The 14,577-nt window shown below is 40.7% G+C and overlaps 1 protein-coding gene across 9 annotated transcripts in view; it reads right to left on the bottom strand.

Annotated features, from left to right (window-relative positions):
• The window catches only part of BLTP1 (bridge-like lipid transfer protein family member 1), a 204,638-nt gene extending 190,384 nt beyond the window's left edge, over positions 1-14,254 (bottom strand). For all 9 annotated transcript variants that reach the window (XM_075287049.1, XM_075286973.1, XM_075286984.1 and 6 more), the window contains exon 1: positions 14,119-14,254. The gene's annotated coding sequence lies outside the window, so the exon portion shown is untranslated. The remainder of the gene's footprint in view (positions 1-14,118) is intronic.
• Between the last annotated feature and the right edge of the window lie 323 nt (positions 14,255-14,577).

The raw sequence follows: 14,577 nt of genomic DNA, 5'->3' as shown, positions 1-14,577 counted from the left end.
CAGTACGTCGAACTTTGAGGCAGATGGGCTACAGCAGCAGAAGACCACACCGGGTGCCACTCCTTTCAGCTAAGAACAGGAAACTGAGGCTACAATTTGCACAAGCTCATCGAAATTAGACAATTGAAGATTGGAAAAACGTTGCCTGGTCTGATGAGTCTCAATTTCTGCTGCGACATTCGGATGGTAGGGTCAGAATTTGGCGTCAACATGAAAGCATGGATCCATCCTGCCTTGTATCAACGGTTCAGGCTGGTGGTGGTGGTGTCATGGTGTGGGGAATATTTTCTTGGCACTCTTTGGGCCCCTTGGTACCAATTGAGCATCGTTGCAACGCCAAAGCCTACCTGAGTATTGTTGCTGACCATGTCCATCCCTTTATGACCACAATGTACCCAACATCTGATGGCTACTTTCAGCAGGATAATGCGCCATGTCATAAAGCTGGAATCATCTCAGACTGGTTTCTTGAACATGACAATGAGTTCACTGTACTCCAATGGCCTCCACAGTCACCAGATCTCAATCCAATAGAGCATCTTTGGGATGTGGTGGAACGGGAGATTCGAATCATGGATGTGCAGCCGACAAATCTGCGGCAACTGTGTGATGCCATCATGTCAATATGGACCAAAATCTCTGAGGAATGCTTCCAGCACCTTGTTGAATCTATGCCACGAAGAATTGAGGCAGTTCTGAAGGCAAAAGGGGGTCCAACCCGTTACTAGCATGGTGTACCTAATAAAGTGGCCGGTGAGCGTAAATATATATATATATATATATATATATATATATATATATATATATATATATATTTTAATTTTTTTTTTCTTATTTATATATTTATTTATTTTTTAGGGGGGGGGGGTCTATGACCAGCCACAATATTAATGTATAGAATCTCCCATAAAATAGTGCAAAAAAAAAAAAAGATTTAAAAAAAATATAAAAATAAAAGTTCTAAATCACTCCTTTTCCTAGAATACATACAAAAGTAGAAAATTACTGCGAAACACATACACATTAGGTATCCCTGTGTCTGAGAGTGCCCAGTCTACTGAATATAGGGGATCTGCAGTACTCATGTTCTGTCGGGAAGGGGTTAATAGGAGCACTGCAGATCCCCTATATTCAGCCAGACTGAATTCCAAGTGGGGGGAAAAAAAAAAACCAGTCCTCAAGCTCAGGGAAGGGGTAGACAAACAACCAAAACAACCCCTCCCCTTCCCCAGCAACTACTGCACCCAAAAACTCTGACTATTTTAATTTTTGAAATTTTCCAGTAGCTCCTGCATTTCCCCCCTAGGCTTATACTCGAGTCAATAAGTTTTCCCAGTTTTTTGTGGTAAAATTAGGGGCCTCGGCTTATATTCGGGTCAGCTTATACTCAAGTATATACGGTAAGTTTTACTGTATAGTAACTTTCTCCTTTTCAGTCACACAGCATAAACACAAATGAAAAGCCATCAGGGCAGATATATTATGCATGGTTTGCTAGTTTTCTGGCATACAAAGCATAAAAAGTCCCAATTTTTGTTTGGGACTTTTTCTGCAAAGAGAGCCCATTGGTCAATAACACCAGTCTTCATAAATCTGCCCCATCATAGACATACTTGTCTTCCAATAGCCGTGAAAGGTAAATGCTCTAAAAATATACAGACACAGGAAGAGGTACTTTACTAATCATTTACATTGCAGAGGGGGTAACATTTTAAAACTTTTAGCTGAAACTTCAGAAGTCAGGCTCAAAAGCATCTGCAAAATGTAAATGAGGGATTATCTGTAGTCTATGCAACCTAAAGTTACAATCAATGGCTGAAAGAGCCAGGTCATGAATTAGAGATGCAGACAATCCAGCCTGGCACAAGCTATTGACGGTTATCAGATGATACCAGGGACTCCTAATGCTTGCCAATGACCTCTACATCAAACATTACAGAGGAACACAAGAAGCTTTCTGTAGTGTCCATCTAAGAAATGATCACTTTATTGATGGTCAACTATCCACCCTTGAAGATCGTGAGTGTTCTTCCTCCTGCGAAACACTAGAATACAGTCATTTGGCAAAAGTAGGACGTTCTGAAATGTTCTTTAACTTTGCCAAATACACAAATAAATAATTCTGACAATCACATTTACAGATTAGGTTGTGAAAATCGTAGCTTAATACATGCAGAGGATTTTAACATAATGCCTTTTTCACATGCTAGACCTTGTGTGCCCTAGTACAATGCTCTGCTAGGTGCCCTATGTACAAAGTCATTCTCTAGAAGCGAATGCCTCTGGGGATGAACAACACAGTACATAAGGCATCTAATGGAGCATGCTACACTTTTAGATAACTTATAGTAAAGCCCCATGCACCTGTATGGGAGCCCTATTATCCGCAAATTATACAGTCATAGGGCAAGCAGGAAAATATTTTCTTTTTGTGCTATAATTTAAACACTGTTTTTCTAAAATTTCTTGTTTCAGAGTACCCAAGTCCATGGCCACTCACCCCCTAGCTTCTGTATCAAGCTTCATCAGAAAGGGCAAAATATTATACACCACCACACTAATGCACTCATGCACATACTGCAGATTTGTTGAGTATTTTCAGGTTTTAAGAGGCTGCGGTGCTAGTGTGAACTGTGTGACTTTTCACTGTTTACATCCCACACAATCCTCTTTATAAAATATAAAGGATAAAGATTCAGAGTCTTCAGTAGTTGATACCTTTTTAATGGCTAACAAAAATGATGACAGATTGCAAGCTTTCAAGACTACTAGGTCTCTTCATCAGGCATGGTATGACAATTTCTGAAGGCATGCAAATTTAGGGCTAGTTCACACAGGGCAAGAGGGGGCGGATTTTGGCACAGAGTCCACCTCAAAATCCGCCCCCTCACAATAGAGGTCTATGTAGACCATTAGCGTTCTTTTTTCTGCTAGCAGTTTGTACCCACTCGCAGAAAAAAGAAACGAGCTGCCCTTTCTTCAGGCGGATTCCACGGCTGATTCAGCCATGGCATCCGCCTCGCGACAGCACTCTCCGGACTTGGTCCATTAATTTGGACCTAACCCGGAGCAGAAAGCTGCGATGGGATGCCGATGCGCTGCACCAGCATCCCTTCGTGGCAGCTGCGACAGAATTTGCACACGTGGAACCCCTATTGTGAACTAGCCCTAATACACTAAAAGAAGCACAGGAAAGCAGTATATACAAATAAGTTTAAAAAAAAAAACAAAAAAAAAACTAATTATTAGTTCAAAGGATGGCCCTCTGACTTTTTTTGGCCCTTTCATTGGTGATGTGTTGCTTAGTTTTTATAGAAGGACATAATCCATGCGACAGATTTAACCTCCTCTTGAACGTGACAGAAGAGTATAAACTCATGACCACCTTTGACACATTCCAGAGGGGGTTAAATCTGTCACATGGATTTATGTCCTTCTATAAAAAATAAGCATGGCATTACCAAAGGGACCGTAAAACCTCAGAGGGCCATCCTTTGAACTGACAATTTGTTTTTAACTTGTTTATTTGTGTGTATACTGCTTTCCGCCACCTAATTCTTGTGCCTCTTTTAGTGTATAAATTTGCATGTCTTCAGAAATTGTGTCATACCATGCCTGATGAAGAGACTTAGTAGTCTTGAAAGCTCGCAGTCTGTCATCATTTTTGTTAGCCATTAAAAAGGTATCAACTACTGAAGACTCTGAATCTTTATATTTCATATCCACTGGCTAATACGGTACAAAGATGTATTTTTCCTTAATCCTCTTCATAGTAATTGTGTAATATAATTATAGTCTTGTCCTCCAAAATCAATGAGCACCATGGTACCAGAAAAAAGCAGGGGGATCGGGGTGTTGATCTGTTATTGATGACCTATCCTGAGGTAAGGTCATCAATATAAAAAAACAAAAAACAAAACAAAACTGAACAATCCCTTTAAGGACCCACAGGACAACAGCCGGCCTACAGTTGCAGCATTATGGATGAAATGTAACTTAATCTTTCCTGATGGAAATTCATCAGTGTGTCTATACCACATGGTCCCAGCCAAAGTGTATTTGAGACCAATTAAATTAATTATATGTACATTATATAAGCAACAGCTTTCATTACCCAAAATCAAAGAGGGAATTCCAACAGGTTCTAACAACATTATTTGTTTACAACAGGAAATAGGTCATAAAAAGGTAACAATTAAAATAAAGTAGTTGCAATACCGGACACCACAACACATAATTTACTTACTACATCAGAGTTTGTCAATATAACACATCTACACACACCTAGAACTCAAGTATATCTCAAACCCAATACTATGTAGGCACAACCATTTCTCTCTCTATTGGCTCATAAATGTAATCTTTCAGCATAACTTCCTTCATAACAGATGACACACCTAACCATGGTAAAAAGATAGCACAGTATGTCCTACAGAAACTGGTCCATTTTCAGCATCACTTTCTAGTTAAACTCAAGTCTAAAATGTGATATGAACAGTCCATAACGTTGCCACTAGAATAAATTAAAAAAGTTAACACAGTTCACTCAGAAACAGCGCCAAGGACATGCAGGACATATAAGTAGAAGTACTGAAATGAGTAAAGTGCTTTTGGTCTGCTAGAAAGATTTCTGTTAACTCCTTAACACAAAATGATGTACTGATACATCATGGGAAGGTGTATCATCCCTCAAAATGACATCCCAGTATGTCATTTTAATGTCAGCCACTGAAAAGCTAATTGGGTGACATCGAGAGCGGATCGCAGATTTAAGCAACAACTTACAACCACATCTTACACCTGTGGCCAGAGCAGAGCTCCGATTGCGGGTGTTAACCCCATTAGTTGATGCAGAATCCAAGGGGTGGCCCTAGCCTCCTGGTATCTTTACCCACCCCCCATCACCCTCTGATCTGCCTACGGGAGGGGCACGTGATGTTTATTCTACAGCAAAGGGCTTATTCTGTGGATCAGCTATGAAGGCCTATCAGCCTATGTCCCCCGACCCTGGTCTATAGTCTCTCACTCTGCCAAATCAGTATCCCTACGCTATGCTGAGGATGGCCCAATAGGCCGAAACAGCGCTGTCCATAGCTGGGAATCTGTTCCTTTTGGGACAGAAATACTGATTTGGCAATTAAATCCACATTATGATTAAAAGACTTTATAACTGAGTCGTTCATGATGTTAAGGATGCTGCCCTCTATAGGGTGGTGTACAGAGTGCACTCTGTTCTCCTAATTCCATCCTGGAGAATAGATTTGCATATATTTTTTACCCAGAATCCCTAAGCGGAGCAGGAATGACTTGTAAGTCTCCATACTGCCTATGTAGGCAAACACTCTCCCTGATGTGTACGATTGTCCCCTGACCCTAGCCTATTATTATTATTATTATTATTATTGTTTATTTATATAGCACCATTAATTCCATGGTGCTTTACATTTGGGGGTTACATACAATTCACAAAATATACAGGTACATATCATACTAACAGTGATCGGCTGGCACAGTGGGGGAGAGGGCCCTGCCCGCGAGGGCTTACAATCTATGAGGGAAGGGGGGTAGAGACAGAATGAGAGGGGGGGAGACTATACAGATGGCGGTGCGGTGATAGTGTTATTGGAGGTTGTAGGCCTTCCTGAATAGGTGAGTCTTCAGGGCCTTCTTGAATCCTGTGCATAAGCATAGGTGGACGGCCAGTATACACAATGCTTCTGCATTGGAGTGTATAACACTAAACCAGCGATCATATATATATAATTTTTTTTTACAAGTATAAAAAAATAAATAAAACTTCCCAACAAAATGCCCCTTTTCCCCTTATACAGTGTAAAAAAAAAAAAAAACACTGTATAAACACTACATATTTGGCATCTCTGAGTCCATAATAAACTGTAATATAAAACTAAACCATTAACCGGCAAGGTAAATGTCGGGAAATGAAAACGCTACAAGTAACAATTTTTGCCAACTCGCTTCAGATAATATGGAATAAAAAGTGATCAAAAAGTCATATATAGCCCAAAATGGTACCAATAAAAAGTAGAGCTTTTCCTGAAAAAAATAAGCACTCAACCAGCTCAATCAATAGAAAAATAAAAATTTTATGCCTCTTAGAATATGGTGATGGTAAAATAATATTTTTTTCCCCAAATGGATTTTTAGTCTGTAAAATCAGAAAGGTAAAAAAAAAAAAGAAAAGTTGTTAATAAGTTATAGACACCCCAATATGAAGTAATTAGAAAATGAATTTCATTCTGCAAAAAAACAAGCCCTTACATGGCCACATCACAAGGAAAATTAAAAAAAATTATAGCTTGTACAATGTGAAAAACAAATCACCATATCTTTAGGACAAAACTGTCTGTGTCAGGAAGGAAATGTATAAGCTGTGCAAGCTATATCAGGGTACACCCCATATTTAGAGCTTACAAAGGAAAATACACCAGAAGTGATCCCCAGAATGACCCCCCTCCCCACTTCAATTAAAGGAACTACTGGGGAAATTGTAGGGAAGTTGGTGTTTCCAAATCACTGTGCACAGCTTACATATTCACTTTTCACTGTGCATTCACATCTGGGATACTAATACTCACTGCACCCCTGGATAAGTTCTTTGAAGGGTGGAGTTTTCAATATTGGGTCACTCTCTAGGGGATTCCACTTTATTGGCACCTCAGGGACTCTGTAAACATGACATGGCTGCCAGATGCAAAACATCTAAATCTGCACTACACAAGCCACCTAGCGCTCTTTCCCTTCTGCGCCCTGCTGTGTGCCCAAACTGCAGTTTATGTCACATGTATGACACTGGTGTACCCGGGATAACGGACATAATGTCATATGTGGGTATAAACTGCTGTGAAGGTGTTGTTTGGTTTTTGGAGCACAGATTTGCACTGATTTGTTTTTGGATGCCATTACACCTTTGCAGAGCCCCTGAAATGACAGTAGAATGGAATCCCCTGACATGTTAGCCCATTTTGAGGTATAAGGGTACAGTGAGCATTTTTAATCACCAAGCTTTGCATTAATTTATCTTTCAGACATGAATGTGCAGCCTCTTGTGAAAGGAGAGAATGGCAATTTTTCCACGAATACGGTATGTCATTTCAGCGCGTAGTAAGTTGTATCCAGCTTGTATCAGAGTCGAATGCTACAAATGCTGTTGCGTCTGGGATCCCCACTGGATTTTTGAAGTGTTTTTCCCTGCTGACACAAGCTCGGCACAGCTTGTGAATCAGGCACTGAAATGGGGTATCCCTGGAAAAATAGCAATTTTCACTCTTCATTATCAGCTGCGCAGTCATTTCTGGAAATTAAATGAATGCAACACTCAAGGGTTAAAAATGCCTGCTACAACATTTGATAAATCCCTTCCTTGATTCTCTAAAAAAAAAAATCTAACTTTATGTTTATTCGTATTTCAAGCTCTGTACAAATTCGTTCACCCTTTTCTGATGTTTTACTTGCTGTAAAAAAAACTTTAAAAAAGTTAATAAAATAAGTTAAAAAAAAAAAAAAAATCCCTTGAAGGATGTAGTTTCTAAAATGGGGTCTCATGTCTTCGGATTCCACTTTATTTCCAATTCATGGGCTCTGCAAAAGTGTCATGACATCCAAAAACCAAAACAGCGCTCCTTCCCTTTTGTACCTGGCTGTGCCCAAACAGCATTTTATACCCATATATGGCATTAAGAACATTATCCTGGGGACACCAGTGTCATACATGTGGGCATAAACTTCTGTTTGGGCACACAGCAGGGCGCAGATGTGAATGAGCCCTAATTTAGACTGTTGGTTTTTGGACGGCATGTAACGTTGGCAGAGACCCTAAAATTTCCCCTACAAAATGGGGTCACTTCTTGGGGAATTCTAATTTACTTGCACTTCCAGGGCCCTGCAAATCAACATGGCGTCCAAAAAATCCCTCTAAAAAAAAATCCCTCCAAAAAATCCCTCCCTAAAGCTAAAGAGCCCAGTACACCAGGTTTCCTCTGCAGACTATTTCAATTATATCTATAAGGAAACCATCAGCGTTTCTTTAGGTATAATTGACAAGCTGCGATTTCCAAAACCTTGATGGTTTTAGAAATGGCAGCATCTCCGCTGCACATATTTTTCCACAAAGTGGGGATGGGATTCGCTAGAAACCCATCCACTTTGCTGCGACTGTAATTCAGCACAGTTATCCTGATGGTCTTTGTTTCCAAGCTGGCAGAGATGACAAGATATGACAGCATGTGACCGCTGCAGCCACTCAGGGGTCCCACTGTTCATAATGTACACAGCTGGCATCAACGTTGGCAGCTTGGAACATCTAGTCTAGCTTGGCAGAGTTTAAAGACAGAAGTTTGAACATTGGTGGGTTGTTTTTTTCAAGAATCCCTTTAAAGAGGCTCTATCATTGGAAAAAGTCATTTTTAACTAAGCACATACTTTCATAACCTTTAGAAAGGCTTTCCACACCTACCTTTTGTATGTAAATTGCCTCAGTCGTTTTTGAATTATCCTGTTTTTATTTATATGCTGATTAGTTGCTAGCGTGCACCCCGGAAGTGTCTGTGAGCACCCTCTGCTATTCTCTCCTATATGTGTGTACAGCACAGGCTGCTACTGCACATGTGTGTGGCAATTTTCAGTGTGGTATAGAAATGCTTAAGTTAGACTGATGACAGAATGGATTCCATCATTTTACATGGGATGATTTACAGCATTTGAAGCACAAATTAGAACAGTGGTTTCCTCCATGCAATGGACAAAACAATGAACATCTGAAGAGCCATGGACACCAGACCCCTTCACAAAGTGCACAACAGTGTGCATTACTGTATACATATGAGAATCTTACTTTCCTATAGCAAAGAGCACAAACATGTAAACTCCCGTGTCCTGCTCAAGCATAAAACATCTGTTCTGAAGCAACAGAATATACATATATAAAACTATGAAATTTTGGCAGGAATTTTATATACAACTTATTACACCTGATAAATGAAATAACTGCACAGTGCAGTAAACCGTAAGCATTTGTTTTAACCTTTTATTTAAAGCCCTGTCTACAGAGAACTTCTATAGCCCAATACCTGACATCTGTAACTCACATAGCAGTCGGTAAGGGTCATTCCATATCAAGTGATCCAAATAGGAATATTTTTTTTACCTGACGTCTTTAGATTTTTTTTATTTTTATTTTTTATGAAGTACAACATAAGTTAATTACAAATAAAAAGTTTTGAATTTTTTTCTTCATCAGTTAATTTTTTATAGACTTCTAAAGTTTTGAAAAAGTGTGAATTTTGGCCTGGTATGGCTTTACATTTTTTAACATATCTTGGGCTAGAATTGAGATAAATAGGTGGGAGAGGCATCATTTTTCTCAGAGCGGTACCGGCTTTCATTTGATATGTCACAAGACGATGTTTCTTTATATTTTGTTTTGGAGAAATCAAATTCAAAATTTTGATGCGCAATTGTGAAAAAAAGTATGTTTTAAAATTGTGAAAAAATGCATTTGTGTTACTTGTGTTCTTGGTTATATTTGTACAGGTTTTCAACTTGGGACCAAAGTGGGATCAATTTATTTTTTTTATTTTTTTTTATTTATTTTTTTTTTTAAGCCTTGAATCATCTGATTTTATGTTTGTGTGGCTTCTTCCTTTTTTCTTTTCAAATTACAACTTGCTGAATTCAACATTTATATGCAACAATAAAAAAAAACATAAAAAAAACAAATACTGTAAGTGCCAGAACAAATACATCTTACGCTGGGTTCACACCTGCGTCTGGGGTCTCCGTTCTATGGTTTCCGTCTTCTGCATGCCAGAAGACGGAAACCATAGACCGGGTCCAGCCGTGCGCGGCGGTGAGCGTTTTGCGCTCTCCGCCGCGAAACCGGATTTTTTTATCCGGACACAGAGTACTGCATGTCCGACTCTGTGTCCGGATTATAAAACCCGGTTTCGCGGCGGAGAGCGCAAAACGCTCACCGCCGCGCACGGCCGGACAGCTTTCTCACCCATTCAAATGAATGGGTGAGAAAGTCTCCTGCAGGTTTCCGTATCCTGCCTGTGTTTTAGGCAGGAAACGGAAACCTAAGTACGGAGACCGGGCCGCAGATGTGAACGAGCCCTTATCAGAACACAGCTTGTTCAGCATTTTCAACCTGAATGCATTGAACAAACTGAAAGAAAAGAGCTGCTCATATCCTCAAGTGCGATTTTCTAAATAGTCTCATCCTAATTATATGTTAACAAGAGTACAAGAACCAATATTTATAACGCCTATTTATACATGTAACAATTGTTTTTTATTATATCACTAAACATGTCATTTATTAAGAAAAATAGTCCAGTAGATAAATCCTCATTCTATAAAATATGAACTAATCAAACAATTAATAGGACATTTTTAAACTACTGGCCTTTTATCATCAATTTGTCCTTTCTAGTGAGTGAAATGTAATCTTGTCCATAAGCGCTTACTAGCAATGGCCATTTCCTTTTGTGTCAAAGAGTATGTACGGCCTGTCATGGTGTTAGGCTCCACCTGAGTTAATATCTGATTTTTGTTATCTGAGGTGAACTACAATAAGTGTCCTACCAGAAACACACCTCTGAGAGAGATGGTCCCACTCTAGTGTCATATTACAGGACCTGTATACTGCTAGTCTGACACTAGTTAACATTAACATTTTGTGAGGTGGATCATTCTCTGTACATATCTCACATATAGACCCCACACTTTTAGACCACAGGCTGAACAGATCTGAATTCAAGATTTTCGGAATGACACTGTAATAGTTATATTTTAAAATATAATCCCATCGCGATCCCAACTTGAATTTTGGTACAGATGTGGCTAAGGGCATAGCAGGCCCATGTGCATTTTTTTGAAATTTTTAAATAAAACGTTTTTTTTCGGAAATGCGTTTTAAAATTTTGCGTTTGCGTTCACATGGGTAAAATATTAACAAAGATACTCTTGTGACATATTTGGTGAAAGCCTGTATAGTTCTGAGTAGAATGGCGTTTATTTTGTTTCTCTATCTTTTTTCTAGCCTAAGTTATGAGGAGAAATGTAAAGGCAGGCAACACAGAAATTCGCACTTTTTCTGAACTTTGAAAATCAATTAAAAATCAAAAAAAATTTCTACAATTTTTTTTTCTTCACATTTTGCATTCTCTGACACACTATTACCAAATAACAAAATCTCAAAAGAATTAAAAATATAGAGGGAAAAATCATTGGTTCACTTGACACGGAATGACCCTGGAGCTGATACATTTAGCCCCAGTTACAGGAAGAATACATGATCTGGGTTCTCTAGGGCCCAGCAGCTCTAACAGTCTCTAATACCTGGCGGATCATGTGACCTCAGGGTCAGAGGGGGGCTGCATCATGGCGGCTCCTATAGCTGTGTACACAGCACTCACTGAGTTCTGTGCACACAGCAATCAGGAAGGCAGGCATGGTAATAAAGGTAAGTTCACACTGAGTATTTTGGTCAGGATTTTGAGGCCGTATCCGCCTGAAAATCCTGACCAAAAAGGCGTCTCCCATTGAAATCAGTGGGAGCCGCTCAGGTCTTTTTTCTGGATCCCAGAAAAAGCAGCAAGATGCTCATTCTTCAGGCCGTTTCGCCTCGCGATTCGGCCTGAATACCCTCCCTTCTCCGGACTAGGCCTATTCATTGGGCATAATCCGGAGCGGAGTGTCCAGCTGGATGCCGCTGCAGTGCACCGGCTTTCAGTCGCGGCTACCCCGTTTTTGGTCCGGAACCTGAGGCGGCCAAAAAAACTCTGTCTGATCTTACCCTAAACCTTCTCTGCCTTCTCTAGAGGAGCTCCAGCTGTAATAACAGAACATCCTTGCAGAACAAGACAACCACTAACCGGACATAAAACCCAATGGGCGGTCCAGAAGTGGTTAAAATGATAAGAAAGCAAAGCTGTCTTAGTTGTCCATAGCATCCAATCACAATGTTGCTTTAATTTTTCAGGAGAATACAAAAATAAAAGCTGTGATTGGTTGCTAAGGGCAACTGAATCAATTTTGCTTTTAGACCATTATAACCAAACATGTTTTGACTTTAATTTTTGACACCCTGCCTTTTAAGTACTTGTGGCTTAGTTATTTTTCCTTTCACAGACCCGTATGAGTATTTCATTTTTTATTTATTTATTTTTTTTTGGGGGGGGGGGGAGAGGTAAATTGTACAAATCGTATTATTTAATATTCTGTACAAAGTAGTGGGAAGCTGGAAACAAAAACAAAAAAATTCAAAATGGAGTGGAATTGGAGAAAAACTTAAATTTACATTACTTTCTTAAAGAGGACCTTTCATCAGATCGGGCACATGCAGTTCTTTATACTGCTGGAAAGCTGACAGTGTGCTGAATTCAACGCACTGTCGGCTTTCCCAATCTGTGCCCGGTGTAAAGCGCTATCGGTCCCGGTACCGTAGGGCTTTACAGTCAGAAGGGCGTTTCTGACACTTAGCCAGGGACGCCCTTCTGCCCAGCAGCGCCTATCGCGCTGTACAGTGTGAGCGGGGAGGAACGCCCCCTCCCTCTGCTCACACAGCTCGTCTATAGCCGAGTATTATCAGGAGAGGGAGCGTTCCTCCCCGCGCACACTGTACAGCGCGATAGGCGCTGCTGGGCAGAAGGGCGTCCCTGGCTAAGTGTCAGAAACGCCCTTCTGACTGTAAAGCCCTACGGTACCGGGACCGATAGCGCTTTACACCGGGTACAGATCGGGAAAGCTGACAGTGCGCTGAATTCAGCACACTGTCAGCTTTCCAGCAGTATATAAAACTGCATGTGCCCGATCTGATGAAAGGTCCTCTTTAAGGGTTTTGTTTTTACGGTGTTCATTGTAGAGCCAAAATGACATATCACCTGTATGACTTGGGTCAGAAAAATTCCAGAGATACTAAATATATAAAGAATTTATTATTATTTTTTTTAATCCAAAACTTTGCAAAACAAAATAAAAAATTCTTGGAGTCGTCATAGGGTGTGTTCACATGATGTAACGTGCCGCGTGATCTGACACGTATACGACGTGTGAGAGTTTGCGTGCCGTAAAAGCTCCCATTGAGGAGCAAAATCATGGCCGCAAAATAACGCGGCGTATACGATCCTAACTCTCAATGAAATCAATGGGAGCGGCATGTTACTCTGTGTGAAGGCTCCCATATTCTGACACACATTTTTTTTATTTTTTTTAAATATCTCCAGATACAGGGCTGCAAATGGCTTTTTTTGCAGGCCAGATGTACCTTTTATCTATACCATTTCGAGGAACGTTTGATGTTTTGATCGCTATTTATTCAAATTTTTTGGAAGGTGAAGTCACAAAAAGCGGCAGCTCGGGTCTTGAACCATCCTCAATAGTTATATTCCTATGACAGGCCTGGGAGGATCCATAAGGCTCCTACCTGGCATAAGAACAGGACGGCCCTCGCTGTCCACTACAGAGCCAAGGGGTTCGGCTCCAGGGGCCAGTACATAAACTGTATTGCTCTGATTAACTAACTATAACACAAACCAAAATGAGTGTCACAGTGTGGCATATATGTAGGGGATGTGGCATGCAAAAGGAGTTTCCTAAAATAATCCTCCAATAATCGTAATCGAGGTAATATGTAATATTAATCAGAATTTCAGTTGTGAGGGATGCTTGTCGTAATGGGGCCATCATTGAGCACAAACACCACAGTCCATGGACATCACCATAAGTTAGCATTGTCAGGGTACAGCTGTCATACACCACATTTCCTTATAGCAAACACAAAACTCTTATATTGTCATTGGAAACCTCCTGAAATGTGCTGACATATTAGCACGCCCCCAGTGGCAGCCTCCAGTATCTTCCCACTGATCAGACACTATATAGACACACTGTCACTGCTGCATCAGCAGACTACAAGCCACAGAACAGCAGGACACGTATCACTGGTGCACAGCCTGCATTGTATAAGACTCTACACACTAAAGACTTGTCACACAGCACTACTGCCTGACACATTGGCGGCTTCAGCTCCCACGTCAGTAGATACTGCTCAACTAAAACATCTCCAGCAACAACCTGTCCACACATTTCTCTCACCGATCCCGTAGACTCCGCCTCCACCTCATCGCCTGTAATAAACACCGGCTCACCGCCGCACCCGGCCCCGATAGGCAGCCATTTTGCCAGTGTGTAGGAACACTCCCGGTGCTGACGTAATCGGTAGGTAGCGACAGGGGGCGGTCACTAGTACAGGTCATCCAATCAATTATTAGAAAGAAGGCGTCACAGCCAATCACGTGCTGCCTAAGATATCACAACAAAGGCTGTGGACGGCGTGAGAGACTGCTGTGCTGCTGTGGAGGGGAGTGTGACTGACCACCGGTGTGTGTGCAGAAGAGCTGTCACTATCAGTGTGTGTATATACCGTGTACACACGTGTGTGAATGCGAGCCCTCACAGTTCATGATAGGGCTACACATAGTAGGAAAAGTTTCACTTCATAGCTGTATTGACTGACATTTGTGTCTGACTGACATTGGCTGTCCAATAACTCCT

This window comes from Leptodactylus fuscus, chromosome 1 (assembly GCF_031893055.1).
Source record: "Leptodactylus fuscus isolate aLepFus1 chromosome 1, aLepFus1.hap2, whole genome shotgun sequence".
NCBI classification, from domain to species: domain Eukaryota; kingdom Metazoa; phylum Chordata; class Amphibia; order Anura; family Leptodactylidae; genus Leptodactylus; species Leptodactylus fuscus.
This window is presented reverse-complemented; position numbering and strand designations above follow the sequence as displayed.